This window comes from Giraffa tippelskirchi, chromosome 11 (genome assembly GCF_054371585.1).
Source record: "Giraffa tippelskirchi isolate mGirTip1 chromosome 11, T2T-mGirTip1v1.2.pri, whole genome shotgun sequence".
Lineage (NCBI taxonomy): Eukaryota > Metazoa > Chordata > Mammalia > Artiodactyla > Giraffidae > Giraffa > Giraffa tippelskirchi.
In genome coordinates, this window is record NC_137285.1 from 30,478,790 (window position 1) to 30,499,259 (window position 20,470).

The window sequence follows — 20,470 nt, forward strand, 5'->3', positions numbered from 1 at the left end:
ATCTACTTTATATATAGCAGTGTGTGTGTGCTAATCCCAATCTCCCATTCTAGCCCTCCTCCCTACCCGTCCCCTACTGGTTATCATAAATTTATTCTCTAAATCGGTGAATCTGTTTCTGTTTCATAAATAAGTTCATTTGTATCATTTTTAGATTCTGCATATAAGCAATATCATATGATATTTATCTTTCTCTGTCTGATTTACTTCACTCAGTATGATAATCTCTAGGTCCATTTATACTGCTGCAAATGGCATTATCTCATTCTTTGTAATAGCTGATAATAGTCCACCACATATATGTACCACATCATCTTTATCTGTTCCTCTGTTGATGGACATTTAGGTTGCTTCCATGTCCTGGATATTGTAAACAGCCGAACACTAGGGTGCATGTAGTCTTTCAAACCATGTTTTCCTCCAGTTATGTGCCCAGGAGTGAGATTGCTGGATTATATGGTAGCAATACTCTTTAAAGCACACCTCCACCAGAATTATTTTCTGATACTAAATACTAACTTCTGGAAAGAAAGCTATAACAAAGCTGGTTTGTAAAACTATCTTGTTATTTTCTTGTATTTAGAGGAATAACTGACCTGAACTCTTTAAAAAGTAAAAGTTAGTGTTTGGCAGAGGCTAGGTTACACTAAGGGGAAAGCTCCACTGTTTCCAAAACTTGTTTTTTTAGTGGAGAAATGTATAGAAAGTAGATAAGAATTGTCTGAGTTAGTGAACTTGGTTGACTGTCCCTCTTCTCCCCACATTTTTGTCCCTGATGCCTCACTGATCATCTCAGAGGCCCTTCCCAGGCTTGGCCTCCTGACAGGGAGTCACCATTGCCCCAAGGCAAAGATCTCTGGTAGAGTTTGGAACCAGCTCATAGAATCATGGTTGTAGCTAACATACTGATATTAAAAATACACTGGCTAAGCAATGCTCAGCAGTTAGAATCAGAAAACTTTTTTTTTGCTTGTTTGTTTTAGTTTTTGGCTGCGTTGGGTCTTTGTTTCTGCATGGGCTTTTCTCTAGTTGCAGAGAGCGGGGGCTACTCTTTGTTGCAGTTTACGGGCTTCTCATTGCAGTGGCTTCTCTTGTTGTGGAGCACAGGCTTTAGGCACTCAAGCTTCCGTAGTTGCTGCAAGTGGGCTAAGTTGCTCCACAGCATGTGGAATCTTCCTGGATCAGGGATCGAACCTGTGTCCCCTGCATTGGCAGGCAGATTATTTACCACTGAGCCACCAGGGAAGCCCCAGAAAGCAATTTGAATCATTCTTCCCACTGCCTACTCAAACCTGCTCTTTGGACTAGTATAGAGCTTTTCAACTCCTTTGGATAAAAGTTCAGACATAACTTCTGTAGTCAGACTTAGATTATTTTTTAATGTCTCCATTTTAGTCACAGATATACACATATACACACACACAAACTAGTCAAAAGTTAGATTCTATGTAATAGTCAAGATGTTCACATTTATGTTTACAGCATTTCCCCTCTCTGGAAGCTTGCTATTCCTCAGAAACTGTAGCCAAAATCTATAGAAAAAGGAGAAAGGAAATCCACACGGTGTTGTTTCCTCTGTCTAGACCTCCCGTACCTGATCCTCCTGCCCACTCACTCTGCTGTGAGTGGTTCTGGCTGTGCCAGAGGTGAAGGGTGATGGGGAAGTAAAGCTAACAGCAGAAATGACCTTGCTCCCCTCTGACGCTATGAATTGGTGTGCTGGCTCTCTGGACTGGGCAGATGCTTAAAGCTGACCCTTGACCGGGGAGGGGGGCGGTGCCCTCACTTTGAAGATCATGGCCTCTCTGGCTGGCTGTTGATGTCTGCTCAGCCCTTCCGAATCTGACAGCCCACTGTTCCGTGGAGACCTCCTTGTTTCTTCAGGCTGTTCTCTTGGGCAGCACTTAAGATGACCGGCAGGCTGACTTTCTCTTTTGGGCCTGTGTGTATTGCCCACAAGTGGTCCAGCAGACATAGTCACATCGTCTGCTCCTGAGACCTCAGCTCCCCAGGGCAGCAGTTGCATTCCCAGGCCTGGTGAACCCACACTGAAATGTGTAACCATTCCCACATTTTGTTCAAGGTCACAATTGAAACTGAACACAAAGGGATTTTTTTCCCATCAGGTGTCATGGGCTCCAAAGAGAAGTTTCATTTACTTTTCGAAAAATAAGGCTGAATTCCTTGAATGAGTCATGGTTTGAAAATTTGCTGCCATGCTCTAATATCCACATACTCCACATAGAGAGACATAGAACACTCAAAATATTTGTGATTGCTATGACTATTATTAGCTCAGAGAGATCGATAGGATAATTCTCACATCTAAAGCATTCTCTCTCCATTGAAGAATAAATCTTTCAGGAGAAAAAAATGGTAAAGTAGACAATAAGACAATGGTGTGGCCCATTAAAATAACTAGCTAATTTTTTATACCTTTATGGAGAAGTTATGTGCGCAGGCACTGTGGTGTGTGCTAATGTTCCACTTCTCTTTTTTTTTTAATCATATTGTACACTCTTTTTTTTTGGTTGTGCTGCACAGCTTGCAGATCTTGGTTCCTTGACCAGGGATTGAACCTGGGTCCCTGCAGTTAAAGAGCTGAGTCCTAACTACTGGATCACCATGGAATTCCCTAATATTCTATTTCTTCGCCTAGGTGGTGTTTATTTGGGGATAGTTTCTTGGCTATCCATTTATTATTTGTGCATTTCCCATACATGTCTTATCCTTTAATAAAACTGAAAAAGATGGTGGGTAAACAAACACTCATTTATATTCTTTATATCATGATCATACATGCTATACCCTTATATAGAAAAGGAGTAAGAGAGTAATACTTTTTTACATCTTTTTCATTTACAGTGAAGAATTTGTGATTTACAATGATGACTTCATTGAAGTGAAGTGAAATGAAGCGAAAATTGCTCAGTTGTGTCCAACTCTTTGTGACCACATAGACTATACAGTCGTTGGAATTCTCCAGGCCAGAACACTGGAGTGGATAGCCTTTCCCTTCTCCAGGGGATCTTCCCAACTAAGGGATCGAACTCGGGTCTCCCACATTGCAGGCGGATTCTTTGCCAGCTGAGCCACCAGGGAAGCCCGATGTATTCATGATTTCAAAATTAAATTAAAAAGTTAAAGAACAATGAAATCACTGAAAATTTGAAAAAAAAAAAAAAGATGCCTATGTTCCATCCAGCTCCCCAGAGATTCCCCTTAATTTCTGTAAGAAGGAGCCCAAAAATTCACAGTTTGAAAAAGTCTACTGTGAAAGGTTATAATTCAGGCTTCTAAAAGTTAAATGGCTAGTTTCAGAAACAAATTAACACTTATCTACAGTCAAGTGAAACATCTTAGGTTTTACTGGCCATGAAATAATTTTTCAATCTTTCAAGGTTTCCCAGGAAAAGATACACGTATGGAAAGACTGTTTGTCCTTTACCTGGGCGAAGTCCAGGACCAGAGCAGATGGTGAGGAGGGCTCTCCTTTCCCCACATCTGTCAAGTGTGCTATTTACTGCTGACGTGTGCGCAAGCTCACCCACCAGACGGATGCCTAAGGGCCCCAGTCACTGAAAAGCTTAGCGGTAAACTTCTCCTTGCTGTGCTTGACCCACACTTGGTACATAAGGTACAGACCCACAGATGGATCCTTGTATCTGGTCTGAGACAGGAGATAGATGGGCCCCAGGCTAGATATTTACAACTGGCCTCCTGTTTACATTTCTTGGGGCAAGGAAAAGATGGACTTCGGGCCAGACATTTACAACCTGTTTGAATTTCCTGAAACGGGGGATAAGTGGGCTCCAGGTTAAGATACTTACAACCAGCCTCCTGTTTGCTCTCCGAAATGGCAATGACGTCTGAAACAAGATAAATAGCCAGGCTTTGCTTCCTGTGGATACCTTAAGGTAATAATCATGGCAGGAACAGAGAGAGGCTAAATCTTGTTTGAGTCAAGGATCAAGAGGTCACATATTTCCCATCCTTGGAGCAAGGGAGACACTGCACATGCGCAGAAAGGCTCCTTGGGGGTCAAAAAGGAGGGGACACCACCCCATAGTAGGTGATGCTAATATCCTATAGGCCTCTGAGCTGGAATCTATCTTGGAAAAAATGTTGGGGAGGGTCATAGGGCAGGTCAGGTGTAGAAAAAGAAACCAGATAATTGGCTAAAGGTAAACAAAGACCCAGAAGAACCACCCTACATAAAAAAGACTTAACTGCCTCCTCACTAGGAGGGGACGCCCACACCCTTTCTCTTCGTGCATCTCTACCTTAGTTCTGTCTTAACTAAAACTGTTTTTCTTTGTGTTTCCTCACTTGTGGTGCTGTGTCAGTAATAATAAACTTTGTACCTGCATTTACAGTTTTGCCTTTGCAAGACATGCATTTTTCAATGGGGGCAAAGATCCAAGGAAAAACAGCTTCTAGCCTCTAGCCCTTGCTGTTCTGATGGCTAGGATTTCTGGGTTTCATCCAGACTATGCAGGTTCAATTCCTGGGCAGGGAACTAAGATCTCACTCACAGCTTCCTCTGTGAAATCAGTTAGTGCTGACCAGACTTGTCCACTGAGTCCTAACCTTCGCCTGCTGCCCTCCTGACCTCTAGGATCCACAGCTCTTCTAGAACTATAATCCTGGCTTTAGCCTCGGCTCTTGGATCCGACCTCTGTCCTGCTTGTCATGGGGAATTTGCTAGTACTCTTATCACCCATCTTAACATCAGGCCTGGGCGGCACCAAGCTGGCCTGGCCTGTTGCTGAAACACCCTTAACCTGATAAACTTTGAAATTTTTTTTATAGACGGGTTTAGTTGGTACCAAGAAATTGGTGGTTCCTTCGTTCCTTCAATAGTGATCTATACTAGTTCTGTCTCTGTGTATTAGTCACTCAGTCATGTCCGACTCCTTGCCCAGCAAGCTCCTCTGTCCATGAGATTTTCTAGGCAAGAATACTGAAGTATATAGCCATTCCCTTCTCCAGGGGAACTTCCTGACCCAGGGATTGAACCCAGGTCTGCTGCATTGCAGGCAGATTCTTTACCATCTGAGCCATCAGGGAAGTCCTAGATCTGCCTCTAAACCCTTATAAAGAAGTTACAGGTTTCGTGTTGTATGTTCTAAAAATACGTGCACTTTTATCTGACACTTGAGGACTCACAGTTAAGGACATCTTTCATGTTGACTCAGACCACCACGTCTAGTCTCAGTAGGAGCTGTTGTTTGCTGTTTAGTCACTAAGTCATGTGCAACCATGGACTGTAGCCTGCCAGGCTCTGCTGTCCATAGAACTTCCCAGGCAAGAATACAGGAATGGGTTGCTATTTCCTTCTCCAGGGGATCCTTCTAACTCAGGGATCGAACCTGAGTCTCCTGCATGGGCAGGCGGATTCTTTACCACTGAGCCTTCTGGGGAGCCCTGTGGAAGAAAACCCAGTGTTGCCTCAGAGCTAGCATTACAGATCTATGAAGTGGTGCTGAGTGTCCTAGATTCACTTCTCATATGTGGCCAGGAGAGCCCCCAGTAGGCCTATTTCCAGGGAACAAACTACCCAGTCTTTCACGCACTGGATCTCCTCCCCTCGGTCCACTGTTACACCTGGTGAAGAGTTGCCCTGCGGTTTCCCAGAGTAGGAATCCCCCACAACAGTCCCTTTGCCCTCATCTCCCTAGGAATGTTGGTTCCATTTATTTAGAGTGTGTTTGTGTTAGGATGGTCCTGCCACACGCTCAGGAACTGAGCAGGGTTCCCAGGAAGCAGATAAAATGTACTTCGGCCAATTTGATATCTGTTTGCAATAACAGATTCATAGGGTTGTCATCTCACTTCTGAATAATTAGAGGATCTATGCATGTCATAGGCTTCGCTGGTGGCTCAGTGGTAAAGAATCTGTCTACAATGAAGGTGACATGGGTTTAGTTCCTGGGTTGGCAAGACCCCCTGGAGAAGGAAACGGCAACCCACTCCAATATTCTTGCCTGGGAAATCCCATGGACAGAGGAGTCTGGCAGGCTACAGTCCATGGGGTCACAAGAGTCGGACACGATTTAGCAACTAAACCATCACCATTATAACCATGCATGTTATAATAATCAGCATCTGTTTTATAGTTTTAAAACCCAACGACACCCAGAGTCATCGTGGAGGAACAGAAAAAGTAGGTAAGTTGGAGGTAAGTTCTGTTTAAAAGCCCCAGACAGTCTAGACAACTAAGCTTCTCTGTTTCAACTGTGGATGCTGAAGGCCTCAATTCTCTGCTTCCCGCCCACACTCCCAGGCCACACAGAAGAAAGCCAGGACAGAAAGACACACTGGCCCTGGGTCGTTCATGGCTTAGGACCAAACGTCCTGGGCAGCAGTGGTTTTCAGTCTGTGTCTCTATCCTTCGGCTCCTTGCAGGAACCTAGTGTAGACAAAGGATCACTTCTCTCCCACCCTACGGCAAGTTGCTATAAAAGAAATAAGCCGCAGGCAGAGTACACTTAAAGGAAGGAAGGCCCCTGGCATCCTAGATTAAATTTGCCACATTAGAAATGGAGCTATAAATGAACACCTTAAAAGTACAGGAAAATAAGACCGGAGAAATTGAGGTCCCTTTTTGCATTTCTGTCTCGTAGTTTTGAGACTCAGTTGTGCTCCCGATGATGGTTCAGACACATGTGGCAAACCACACACACGTGGTTATGAACAGATAGAAAAACTGGATTAAAAAAGACAGAATGTGTGAGTCAATTCTGACCAATTGTCAGAATTGTGTGGGTCAATCCAACCCATTGACCCTATGAGTTCAAGCCCCAGGAAAAAACTACAGGCAAACTCTGATCGAGGGATTTACATGTCTTATTCTGAGACACTGAGGCGCTAGCAGTACAGGTCGGTTTCCAGGTAAGAAATAGAGTGCAGGGTCAGGGAGCTGCTCCCCTCCCCGCTCCCACTTCCAGACATTGGCAGTTTGGGAAACAGAGGGGTGGCACTCCTGGTGTGGATGCTATAGAAGGCGGCAGCAGTGGCAGGAGGAGGCTGGGCAGTGAGTCCCCTGTAAGTAGCTCCACAGAGAAAATATCCCGGAGAGAGACTGGCTTGCGGTGATCAGAACTGATTGGGTTTATAAGCACACAAGTGACAAGTCCCTGTGGCATAAATAGTGCTTTTGGAGAGCTGCTGGAGGTCTGCTTTCATGCAGGAGATGGTGAGCATCAGTGCAGTTGGAGTCAGTCTCACCAAAGAATGCTTGGTTCCCACAGACTGCCGAGACTTGAGGAAATGTAGGTTGTGCAACAAATTAACATTTATTAAACACTCTTTAAATAATGAAATGGAGCAGGGCCCTATGGTTCTTGCCCCCCATGTCCTCTGCCCACCTTTTGTCTTTGAAAAAAATCTTTAGCCAAAGAAAAAGTGTAATCAGAAAAGTGAGAAAATGCAGAAGCAAACAAAAACAGTCAAAGGAGACCAAATAATAATAATGTAGTCAGTAAGCAAAATCAAGGACTTTCAGTTCCTTCTCCGGGGCTGGAGATAATATTCTGAGCCGTATCCTGTGAGCTATTTTGCAGGTACTGAAACCCCCACCAGGTGGAAAAAGTGAACTACATTATGACCAGACTGTAGCCATGACAGAAGCTGCCACAATTCCAAGAATTGGCCTCAAGGAAATGGGAACAAACAGACCCTGGAACTGAAGATTAACTAAAACAATCAAGATGACACTGGTCAGACCACCAATGACCAATTTCAAGATGACTGTTAAAGCTGACTGTGCTGTTTCTGCATGCAGACCTCCCCCACAGCCGGCTGGAAAAGCTCTTGCCCCCGATTGTCCGGGGGGGCGGGGTTCAGCCTTTGGACAGGTGTCCACCCTTCCCAGGGCTCAGATGGTAAAGAATCCTCCTGCAGTGCAAGAGATGCAGGTTCAATCCCTGGGTTGGGAAGATTCCCCTGGAGGAGGACATGGCAGCCCACTATAGTATTCTTGCTTGGAGAGTCCCATGGACAGAGAGGAGTCTGGCAGGCTACAGTCCGTGGGGCCGCAAAGAGTCGGACATGACTGAGTGACTGAGCACACACACTACCCTTCCCACTTGGCGCTGGCATCCAGAGTAAAGCAAACTTTCCTTTCCACCAACCTGGCCTCTTTATTGGCTTTTGAGCGGCAAGCAGCCAGACCCCACTCTCAGTTACGATACCAGTCCTTAAAGCTGGGTTCTGTCAGGAGACTGCTGTGTCTAAGACTCAGTAATGTCTCACTAAACACTGAATGAATGGATGAATGAAAAGATTCAGATAATAAAGCACCGTCCCTAGACCAGTGGTTCTCAGACTCTGGCCCTGGACCAGCGGCTACTGCTTCACTTGGGAATTTATTAGAAGCACAGTTCTTCAACTGCGCTTCAACCTAGCCCTCCCTCCAGATAATCTGATGTGTGCTTATGTTTGAGAACCATTGCCCTGATGGACGAACCCTAAAAAGAACTAGGCAGTCCAGGAAGAGAGGGAAAATGCCGAAAGAGGAAGGAAAGGAAAGAAAAAAATTGCATGAAGACTCAAAACCACATTATGTGAAGTCATTCTGTACCTTTTCTCCCTTTATGAGTGTTCTTTTTCCTCCTCGACATTTAATCTGTTGGATTAGAACAGACAGAACAGATTAATACACATATCTGCCCAGCCAGTCACCCAGCCCTCTGGAACCAAGCCCCTTTCTCAAAGTAAGGTCATGCTGTACAAATACTGGGGAAAGGAAAAATTTGAGAGAGACTGCAATTCACAGTCCATGAAATGAAAACCAGGAGCCCTCGTGGCTGGGTGTGGAGGGACTGAGGAAAATTGCAGGAAGAACTCAAAGCTTCCTTGGGCCAGCACCAGTTCTGTGCCCATAAAGACACCTTTTATGGTAAAATCACACTGGTTTCCTAAAAGCAGTCCTCAGGTTCCCATGGCCACATAATGTGTATCGCAGCCAAAAATTATAAGCCAGAAAACTTTGGTGAGAAGCCTGGAATGGATTCTGAAACTAAAAAGATGAACAGATACAAAGCGCTGTAACACACAGAAGAAAATCAAATATTTTTCTAAGAACGAACATGTTGTTTCTCTAAATATAACACACCCCAATTATTTCCCCTCAGGAAATCTTTGGTGAAGAAGGCACATCATTTTGCAGTTCTCTGGCGGATGAAAACAACCTTGATTGAGGTCATCACCAGCTCAAAGGCAAGGTTCTTTGCTTTATCTTTGCACTAATTGCTTAGGATACAGAAATAACCAGACAATAGAGCTGATGACAGGAAATCTCCACTTGAATTCAGCTGAGCTGAGGAATCTGTAAGCAAAATACTCTTATCTCAACGGTGCTTTTGACAAGTGCTGTGGATGTTTGTGTCCCCTCAAAATTCACATGTTGAAACTCTGATGACCACTGTGATGGTGTCCAGGCCTTCAGGAGGTCATGAGGTCATGAAAGTGAAGCCATCTTGGTGGAATTAGTGCCCTTGGAAGAAGAGACAGGGGCTTCCCTGGTGGTCCAGTGGCTAAGACTGCGCACTCCCGATGCAGGGGGCCCGGGTTCAATCTCTGGTCAGGGAACTAGATCCCACATGCTACAACTAAGATCTGACACAGTCAAGTAAATAAAATAAAATAAAAAGAAGAGACAGAAGAATTTGCTTTCTGCCTCTGCTCTGTGCTGTATGAGGACACAGCAAAAAGACGGCCACCTGCCAACCAGGAAGAGGGCTCTCAGTCAGAGTCCCACCATGCTGGCACCCTGATCCCAGACTTCCCAGCCTCCAGCACTGTGACAAAGAAATGTGTGTTGTTTTAATCGCCCAGTCTATGATAATTTGTGATAGTAGCCTGGACTAAGACACCAAGAAATTTCATTTTGCTCAATTTCCTCATCTGAAAAACTGGGATTATTGTATCTAGTTCAAGGGTTGTGCTAAGAGTCAAATTACATATTACATGTATGTAAAGCACTTAGCACAGTGCTTAATACACAGAAGAAGTCATGGCTTATTCACCTGCTCCCTTTTTCTAGCAAGGATGATGCTGATGACTGAGCATTCTCTAAGGAGGCTACAAGAAAACAGCAGTGGGTAAAACACTGATCAGCACTTAGTTTCAGATTCAACAGTCATTAGTCTTACTGAGTTATTAATATAGCAAATTATTCAGAATTTGATTCACTATCTCCTTCTACACTTAGCGAAGGATTTAAGATAATCAGGTACATCCTGCTGGTTATTTTGGATTCAAATCTTCGGTAAGTTTTGCCTTTATTCAAAATTAGCCTATGGTAACCACATGAGGCTATAGTCAAGGTTCCTTAGCAATGTGATGGCCATGGGCACTTGTCATACACAATCTTGTGTGTAGATCATACATGGACAGACTTCTCCTCAGGTGAATTGACATCTTCAGGCTGCTTAGACCCCTGGCAACATTACCAGAACAGTAATGAGTGATATCAATAGAAATATAATAGTTTAATGTTCATTTTACTCTTCTTAATAATAGCTTTCCTTAGGGCTGCTGTAAGGGTTAGATGAATTAATAAATAAAAGCCCTTAGTATATCAAAAAGGTGTTAGCTTGGTCTTTACCAGGACACTATAGTGGGGGTAAAAAAAAGACCTTAGGAATGTTTACTTATCATGGCCAGAAAGAGATTCAAGTTGATCACGCCCATCTGCTCAGAACTCAGGGGAGGGGTCACCAGTTGTTGGACAGTTTCAGATGTCTCTTCTCCAGGCAGGCGTCTCTCTATATTATAGAGATACTTGTAAGGGGTTATGAGAGCCTGAGGTGCCTGTTGCCATGTCTTTAGGCTCCTATATTAGTCTTTTGTTTTTTCATTTAAAATATTTTTGGAGTAGCTACTCTGCGGCAGTCACTGTCAAGTCTCTTTGGACGTAGTCATAAAGGAGAGTCAATGGTGCCACCATCAAGAGGAGTATGGGATCCCACTGTCCAGGCCAGACTCTTCTGGAACTTTCACCCTATCAGTTTCTCCACCTCTTCCCCAGCCACCACCTCAGGACCTGCCCAAACCTAACAGACATATCTGGCTTCATATCTAAACTCTTCCCGTCATGTCTTATCCCAACACGGAAAAGCTGATCCCGCCTACACACAGCCTCAAACATGACAATCCTAATCAGGCCAAATTTGTCATCTGCCAAGTGACTGAGCTAGACTACTTTGATTAGTTTTATAGATTATTCATTTTAGTTTGATGAATAATTCAACTACCAGTCTGTCATAAATTTCAAACCAAACAGGGGCTTATTTTTATGTATTCACTTATTGGACCTTGGGAAAAAGACATTGTCCTTTTCCTTAAGGAAAAAAACAAATCTCTTAAAATGAGTTGAACTTTAACTAACATGTAAATAACCTTTCCTCTCAAATATATTAATTTTTAAATAAATAAAACATTTAAAAGATGAGCATGGAATTTCAGCAGCTAAAGGTTTTAACTGCCTGAGAAGCTTAGTGAATTTAAGTTCATCACTAAACATTTCTATCACTTTTATAATTTTTCCACAGAGAACACAATTCAAGATTAAAATGTATAACTTCTGCTTCAGCATTATGTCAAGCTACATACTCTCACAGGCCTTTGTACTTTAAATCTAGACCCAGAATAAATAAGGAAAAACAGAGAATCCACTGTTTGCAATTTCTTTAAAATGAAACATCTCTCAAATTTAAATTTTCCCCAAATGGATATAAGTTTATGTGAGGTGAATAAAAGAAATCACCAATATTAAAAAGAAGAGAGAAATTTCAGAATTAGAATTCAAACATATATTTAGTATGCACTATACAAATAATGTTTAAAAGACAGCAAAGTGAGTAGACAATAAGAAAAGATTAAAATGATTGAGCACATATTTAAGAGAAATTTTAAAGTGACATTTAGAGATAATTAAAGAAATTATAGAAATTGAAGTTCAATGGATACAATTTTGAACCCTGGGCCCAACAATGTAGCTTATCCTGAATAAAATCATCCACCAAAAAATAACTTTGAAAGTTGGAAAAATATATAAGCAATCCTTGGAGGATGGCTTCCCAGGTGGCGCTAGTGGTAAATTGAAGACCTTGGAGAGTTAGCACAAGTGGATTGGAGCAGTTGGAATCCTTAGAAAGGGAAGTACACAGGGGTACCCGAGTGACCTCACACACCTCCTGTGGGCATCTCCCAGATTGTGGCCGGAGTGACAAGGGCTCAGAAAGAAGGCAAGAGTCTTACAGGCTCAGACAGACATGGAGTCAGTGATGCCAAAGGAGCTGGGCTTTGAGGAGAGGGGGTTCTCAGACGGGGTGCTCTTAAATCTGCATTCACACTTCCCTCAAATTGTTGGTCAACTTTCCACTGCGGATGTACAGAGCAGACCTGAGGAAAAGCAGCAAACTGCGTGATGTCTGAGTCAAAGATAAAGGCCTGGTGCTCAATGGAGTCCAGGGGGCTGTGAACCTGAGGTCAGGAAAAGTACAAAAATAATACTGCTGGCACCCCCGCTCCCCCAAGAGCCCAGAGACACCACCGAGCTTTGGAGGGTGACCTCCATCTGATCTCAGGGAGACAGCAGTGAGTGGTGGCTTGAAGCAAGATCTTAGTTCTCTGCCCAAGAACTGAACCTGTGTAGCCTGGATGAAAGAGGCTTCCCAGGTGGCGCTAGTGGTAAAGAACCTGTATGCCAATGCAGGAGACACAAGAGACGTGGGTTAGACCCTGGGTGGGGAAGATCACCTGGAGGAGGGCATGGCAACCCACTCCAGTATTCTTCATGGAGAATCCCATGGACAGAGGAGCCTGGTGGGCTACAGTGATTTCGCACGCACCGCACACAGCATGGATGCAAGCCAGGAATCCTAGCCGCTAGTCCACCAGGGGCTATGAACTTGAAGTCAGGAAAAGTGGAAAAATAATGCTACTGGCACGCCCTTCCCCACCCGCAGCCTAGAAACACCCCTGGGTTTTGGAGGGCGATCTCCATCTAGGGGTCAAGGTGCTGCTATGCAGCGGGGGCTGCAATGTTCATCCCCACAACGGGCAGTGAAGGTGAAGGGTGCCTGGGCTTGGGCTGCCTGGGGATCACAGTGCACCCCCCTGGGCGCTCAGCCTGGGTTAGGAGAGGCCTGTTTCTCCAGCAACAATCAGCAGCTATGCAGACAGAAACTCTTTACCTCATTACAAAGGACACTTTGGGATCTTTCCTGTACTCCTTTCTCCAAGATGGAGCTAGTTGTCACCTCCTCCTGATTTATTCTTCCTCTTTATGTCTCTCATTCCCTCCGCTTGTTTCCAATATTTTACTTATTCCATGATACTGTCATTTGTCACTAGTGTGATGCTGTTTTTGTTTGCAGGCAGCAGGAAACCTAAAAACTCAATTCAAGCTACAAAATTCTACAAAAAATCAATCTACAAAAAAGAAATTGTCTTGGCTGGCGTTGCCAGAACGGCCAGGGTAGAGCCGGCCATTGGTCTGTCGGGTCACGTCTGGCCATGTTTCTGTGTTCTTATCCTGGCCTTGCCTCTGTCAACAGCTGACATCCTCAAGCTGATCACCAAGTGGGTGGCTTCCTGGAGTGATAGACCCTCCATGACCCCTCTTTTACCTGTAGGTGAAAAAAAAAAATTATAAGTATGGCACCAAACAAGATTTCTGAGCCTCATGCAGAAGGCAATCAGTATATTTAAAATTGTGCCATATAGGGTTACACCCTTATTGCTGAACCAATAACTGAAGTAAATGACTTTCAATTGTCCCTGGAGCTGCATGTGATAGCAGTCCCATACAAATCCTTAATCTTCTGGCTGCTACACAGTGGGAAACAGACTGGTATTGGGAGACAAAAAAACATCCGTTTTTAACCACCGTCTATTGTCCCCATAAAACCGTCAGAGCCTGTAAGAGAGACAGTCCTGGCATACCTCTGTGCCTTCAGATGCTACCTAGTAGCTGGCATAAAATCAAGATTGGATAGTTGCCTGAATGAATGAGCAAATAAAATAATAGTTGATCTCCTCAAACATGTATTTGTCACCAACTATTCCTATAATTCTTAGAGCATATTGTAGTTGTGACAGTATTTGCACAACACCTCATTTTCAACCCCATCCTGCATGGTTGTAATTTTTACCTATTGCTTTCTGGGTCTTTCACTTGATTTCAACACATTACCGAATATTTTTAGAGCAGCTATTAACACAGACTTCAATTGCTGTCCTGTTTTTCCCCTTGAGCAGTGAAGCAGTTGCTATGGAAACAGAATCCAATACCTCTGTCTCGAGCTTCACATCAATGCAATTTGATGAGAGCCACTCACACACCACCTCCTATCTCTCTCTCTTTTTTTTTTTTGTAAATCTGAAGATATATTACCTCCCAAACATGCAAATCATAACTAGGATGAGGCACCCTTGATGAAGTGTGGGTTTGACAGCTTGTCCCAGAAGATGTATCAGAACTCTCATCTGGAAATAATTCCCTAATCAGAGTTAGAGAAAGGTTTGAATGCTTGACTTGACGGAAAAAAAAAAATCCAAGTCATGAGGTAGATTTTATATAAAGATGGGAGGAATATCATTTTAACTGACTGTACGCAATCAGCAAAAAGTCACAGACCCACAACCTTTACAGAGGACTATGTATGGTGATTATATGGCAGAAGTATCTTTCTTCCCAACTCCACCTACCAGTGGAATGAGATTTGAAATCTGATCCAAGTGGTCTGTTGTGGGAGGGAGGAGTAGGTCCTAAGCCTCTCTGGGAGGGCCAGGTTCCACTAGTCAAGGAAGGGCAGGGCCATTCTCAGGAGGAAGTTGTAGTCTTGCTTGAGCTCCTCTACTCAAAGCATCTGGGGTGAGGGAGGGGGTGGGGCCCACACCAGCTACAGGAACTCTGTGGGAACCAACAGCCTCAACTGCATACAAGCAGAAACAACTCTTCACCGAGTCCTAAACTCTCAGTAGGAACAAATTTTCCAAGACAAAGCTTTGACCTTGTCAGCACTCCAGAATCTTGTATTTGATAGCTGGATGTGCTATGATGGAATTTTCTATCCTGCAGTGAGATATTTGCATAGAGTCTATCTCTGTGAATGTATCTCTGAGAGAACCTGGATTAACTGAAGGACATGATCTAGAAGAAAACAGGATGGGGTGGATGTGGGGGACAAAGGGGAGCAGGGCAAATGTAGCAGGAAAGAGGCAGGGCACAACTTTTGAAAGAATGACATAGCCCAAGGACACAACATAAACCAATTAGAATCAAATGGGACCAAGGTGACAGACAAGATTAGACCTTGATCCTCAGTCAGCAAGTGAAATGACACACCCAGAGGTGACATGACACTTCCAAGGCACTGCTAAAAGACCAAGGAGTGGGCGGTGGCCCAAATCCTGGAAATCTCTGCCCCTTCCCCAAAATAGGTGGAATAGTCCTCCCACTCATTAGCATATGAAATTGCCCAGCCTATAAAGACTAAGCATGCCACATTCTGAGACTGCTGTGCACTTGCCCTCTGTGATGGCCCACACTCTGTCTGTGGAGTGTGCTTCTCTCTGAATCAGAATAAATCCACTTTATACCTATCACTTTGTCTCTCACTGAATTCTTCCTGTGATAAGACATGAAGAACCTGAGCTTCACTAGGTCCTGAAACCAGGTACTGTGGATTTTGGCTGGGTTCGAGTCCCAGACACATGGGTTTGAGTCCCAAACTGGGTTTTGGCTGGTTTTGAGTCGCAGTACATGGGTGCAAGTCCCAATCTGTGGTAAAAAGTTTCAGAAGGATGACCATATGAGAGTCTTCTGTACCACTGGGTACCAAAAGCATAGGATCTAGCCAGCAGACAAACCACAGCCAAGTTATAATAAGGGTATTGAGATACAGGCTAACAAGCAGCTCAGGGATCAAACACCAGCCAAAAAGGTGCATGTCCAGACCAGAACACAATCAATAGACCAGTACCAGAAAAGGAGAAAAGATAGAAGATGAAGCCAGGCTGAAGACAACAGACAGCATCTCATGCTGATTCTTCTGCGAAATCTGGTGGATTTTGTTGCAGGATCTTTTACTTAATACGATGATTTTTTGGTTTGGGGGATTTTTTGATTTTATTATTATTTTTTAAGTCTTTATTGAATTTGTTACAGTATTGGTTTTGTTTTATGTTTTGACTCTCTGGCCCCAAGGCATTCGGGATCTTAGCTCCCCTACCAGGGGTTGGACATGTACCCTCTGCACTGGAAGGCAAAGTCTTGACCACTGGAACACCAGGGAAGTCCCAAGGGCGATGGTTTTAAACTGAACAAGATACATATCAGTTTTTATATTTATTTTCTTTTTGATTATCTGCTTGTTTGGTTTATAATCCCCACCTTATTAAGATGAGATTTTAAAGATAACACTTAGTATATTTGTTCTTGGCCTCTGTTCTTTCTGCCTCAAGAAAAAGATTATCCATGAGCTGGACTGAGACTGATTCTCCCAAGTGCCTTTGTTTTGTTCTTTGCTGTGTTAACCCTCGCCCTAACCCTAAACCCATCCCAGCTGCTCCCAAGGAACATCCAGTTCCTAGTTGCTTTTCCAGGAGAGAAGCAGGTCAATATTATTAGTGGAGCATGTTCTACATACCACCCGATTTGGAAATACTTTTTGTCCAGACCTGCACAGGCTTCCTAATTTTGAATACTCCACAACAAAGCCAGACCACACTTCACCCATGTCTACCTAAGACTAAGGAGTATTGAAGGTTGCCAGGTTCTCTGCAGGTACTAGTTGGGGATATTTTCTTGCCTTCTTCATAGCAGGCCGATTTCCAAGGTACCCATTACAGATCATGCTTTTACTTGATTTGCTTTGGACAAAATTTCAAATTGGAAAAGGATCACTCTGGGGGTTGTTTTGTTTTTATCTGTGAAATAAATGTTATTAGCATTCCCTTTTTATGAATGAGGAACTTGCTGTGCAGATCGCTTAAATGATGTATGAATGTAGTTGCTGTGAGCTGAGAGGGACCCATCTAGGAGATGAACAGATCTGAAGTGGTATGAGGGATTTACTTTTCTACTTTCCAAGGCCCAGGGACCACTCACTGCCCACCTGTCTAGGCTCAGTACACCTGTGCTCTCATGGTACACACTTCTTTCTGCAAGGGTTACATCAGGTACGTCAGGCTGGCACCAGGACTCCCACCGCTTGGTCTTGCTCTGAAAACAGGGGTATGCTGGAAAATGTTTCCCGGTCCCTTGGGTTTGGGGGGAGTAGCATTTTCTGAGTATTTGCTGATTTCTGCGGTTGGTGTAAATATTCAAATTCAAGCTCAAACAACGTGATTTTACTGAATATGGAGTTTGGGAGAGAAGTACAGTCTCCTGTCAGCTGAAGTTTACCACTAACTTGAGCCTTTACGATAATTTTAAAGAGTTAGTGAAAATCTGCCTATCTATCTAGTATTTGTGCCCCTGAGCTGTGCTTAGTCACTCAGTCATGTCCGACTCTTTGTGACCCCTTGGACTGTAGCCTATCAGGCTTCTCTGTCCATTTATTTTCCAGGGAAGAATACTAGAATGGGTTGCCATGCCCTCCTCCAGGGGATCTTCCCGACCCAGGGATCGAACCGAGGTCTCCCGTATTACAGGTGGATTCTTTACCATCTGACCCACCAGGATAGCCCAAGAATACTGGAATGGGTAGCCTATCTCTTCTCCAGGGGAACTTCCTGACCCAGTAGTCAAACCAGGATCTCCTGCACCGCATGTGAATTCTTTACTAGCTGAAATACGAGGGAAGCCCACTTGGGCCCCTAAGTCAGGAGAATTTATGGCTGGAGACATGGCCAAAGTAGACGGGAAAAGTAATTTGGACTTGAACTAGAGGTTGAAGGATGGATGATAAAGGAAAAATAGAATAAATCCAAGGTTGTGGAATTATGACGGGCTACATAGCCAAATGAGAGCTCAGTGGTTGAAATCACTGATCCTTGGTTGATGGCTCCAAGGTCCAGAGCAGAGATGATTAGGATGTAAATCTGAAGAGATTCCACAGTCAAGTTGGCCAATCAGAGGACTTAGGAGTAAGTAGAAGAGGAAAGCCAGTCAATGCAAAGAAGAGGCATCAGAAAACTGGATAGCAGGCAAAAGCAGACATTAAAGCATGGTGTTTGCCAAAGTCCTGCTTCTGCAAACCACCTGCTTCAGACTCTCCAGGAGTTCATTTCAAAAAAATATTTCTGGTGTAGAGTATCTGGGTTGAGTCAAGGAGCTATGTGACTTTTAAAATCTTTCTAAGCTATTTATAGATTATATCATGCTTGAGAACATGGTAGATATCAAAGGCAAAAGGAGTCAGGATATTGAGGAATCCCAAGAGCCGAAAAGAGACATTGAATTATGAGATTAGAGTTTAGGGCCAAGGCAGCGATGCCTGAAAGGAATAGGACCAAGATAACAGGATAATACACCAGCCAAGGTACAGTATATATAGCTAGGAGCTGATGCTGAGACCCAAACACCGGGCCCATGTGAGGCATCCTCAACACAGGTTTACAGCGGTCCTGAATGCATCACCAGGGAGTTTTTAACTTCTTGGCAATGGGTCCAAGAGAAAACTCTATTCAGGAATTGACGTGATCATTTCACTTTCACAGTAAGATGGAGGATAAAAGGCAAAGAAACAAGATTAGAAGTAAGGAACTTCCCTAGTGATCCAGTGGTTAAGACTCCACACTCCCAGTGCAGGGGGCCCGGGTTAGATCCCGGGTCAGGAAACTAGATCCACTGTCGCAACTAAAAGATCCCAGTGATGCAAGTAAACCCAGTGCAGTCAAATAAATAAATAATAAAGTCATTATTTTTTAATTTAAAAGGCTAGCAGTAAGGAAATCAATGAAGGGGGCCAATCTACTGAAAGATGATGAAGGCATGAACAGTAGCTGAGACCATAGGGATGGAACTGTGAGGTTAGTTTTAGAGACATTTCAGAACTAGAAAGTTTTAGATACAGTTCAGAGCTAGATCTAATATAAGATATTTGATTGAATATGGAGAGGGAAGGCTAAGCAGAAGTGGAGGATAATTCCCACATTTTTGGATAAAGGGAGGGAGGGATAGGAAGAAATGGAAGAAGATTCACATATCTCCTGCTAAGGTGGCTTGGTAAACAGCATCCTGCTGGGAGAGAAGCACGTAAATCGAAAAACAGAGAGGAGATCAGGACTCTTGATGGCAAATGAGATAAAACAAGTGAACTGACTAAGACCAAAAAAAAAAAAAGGCTTTTTCTGTTGCATGAAATTAAAGCAAGTCTTGACCCAGCAATGGGGTAGTGGACAGTGGTAGCTAAAATTGTCTTCTCAGAATGCATTTTCATAACTCTTCTAATAAGTCTCCAGTTTTTAAGTACAGCAACGTCTGATCTACTCACAGACATAGGAGCAGTGAAGGAGCCAGGGTTGGCCAGTCAGTGTGCCCACACTTTTTCCAGAGTGACTGGCTCAGAGGTGGTCTGAAGACCTGAGCATGCCAATCAAGGATTCATGAGATTTCTTCAGTAGAGCCAGCGGGGGCTTTCTCCTGGAATTGTTGTCTTTGGGGAAATGTCTGGGAAGAATGAACTACTACAGCAACAAGCAACCCTCTTCCGCAACAACCTAGAAAAAAGTGTAATTGTATGAAGTTCAATTGAGACCAACTCAATTGCTGAGAGAAGCAGAGGTGAAAAATGGACAGTGTGAGCTCCAGGCATCAGCAGAGGCCTGGGTAATGCAGGTATTTCTTTGATCATGTTAGCTCTTTCAACATCCCTCCCAATCATATGAGGAAATAGAGGCCTTTTTCTCCCTTTGGCTAGCTAGAAATGGGACTCTGAAATATAAAGCATGAGATTCTCCATGAATACCTGCTGAGAGGCCAGAGCTACAACTGGGCCTCAGGGAAAACTCAGTCCGGGGACTGGACTGTCAGAGTCAGCAAAACCTGGCCTGCCTTTCCTCTGTGTGTCTCTGTGGATGCTGGTCTCCTTTTCTCTCACTACAGACTACTTTCCATCATTGGCAACGTGGCCACCATACAGCTGCCTTGGTTCCCTCTTCATTGGTTCTGTCTCTATTTTTGAACCAAGTTCTGTCTCTATATTTGAACTTGAAAGTGCAGAGAGTAAAAACCAGGCAGTTTTTACTCTCTACCTTTTATTCTCTGCACTTTTAAGTTCAAAAATTCTAAGGGAGGAATCTGATTGACTGCCTTGTGCCATACAATAGATCAAGCAATCGTCACTAGGGTTTTGCAGTCCTACCCCTAGCTTAGATTGGGCCAGAATGATAGCCCTGAACCAGTGGAATGAGGCCAGTGGGGCAGACTTGGGTAAGAGAACAGCCATGCTCATATAAACCACAAAGTCAGAGAAGGGAGAGGAATAATTCCAAGAGGGATAGGCGTACT

At 43.8% G+C, this 20,470-nt stretch overlaps 1 protein-coding gene across 5 annotated transcripts in view; it reads right to left on the reverse strand.

Annotated features, from left to right (window-relative positions):
* GASK1B (golgi associated kinase 1B) overlaps positions 1 to 20,470 on the reverse strand; it is a 95,855-nt gene that overhangs the window by 68,181 nt on the left and 7,204 nt on the right. For 2 of the 5 annotated variants that reach the window (XM_081541696.1, XM_081541697.1), the window contains 3 exons: positions 19,455 to 19,680; positions 13,206 to 13,640; positions 8,585 to 8,629 (listed from right to left, as the gene is read on the reverse strand). The gene's annotated coding sequence lies outside the window, so the exon portion shown is untranslated. The remainder of the gene's footprint in view (positions 1 to 8,584; positions 8,630 to 13,205; positions 13,641 to 19,454; positions 19,681 to 20,470) is intronic. The other 3 variants (XM_081541693.1, XM_081541695.1, XM_081541694.1) reach the window with 2 other exon arrangements.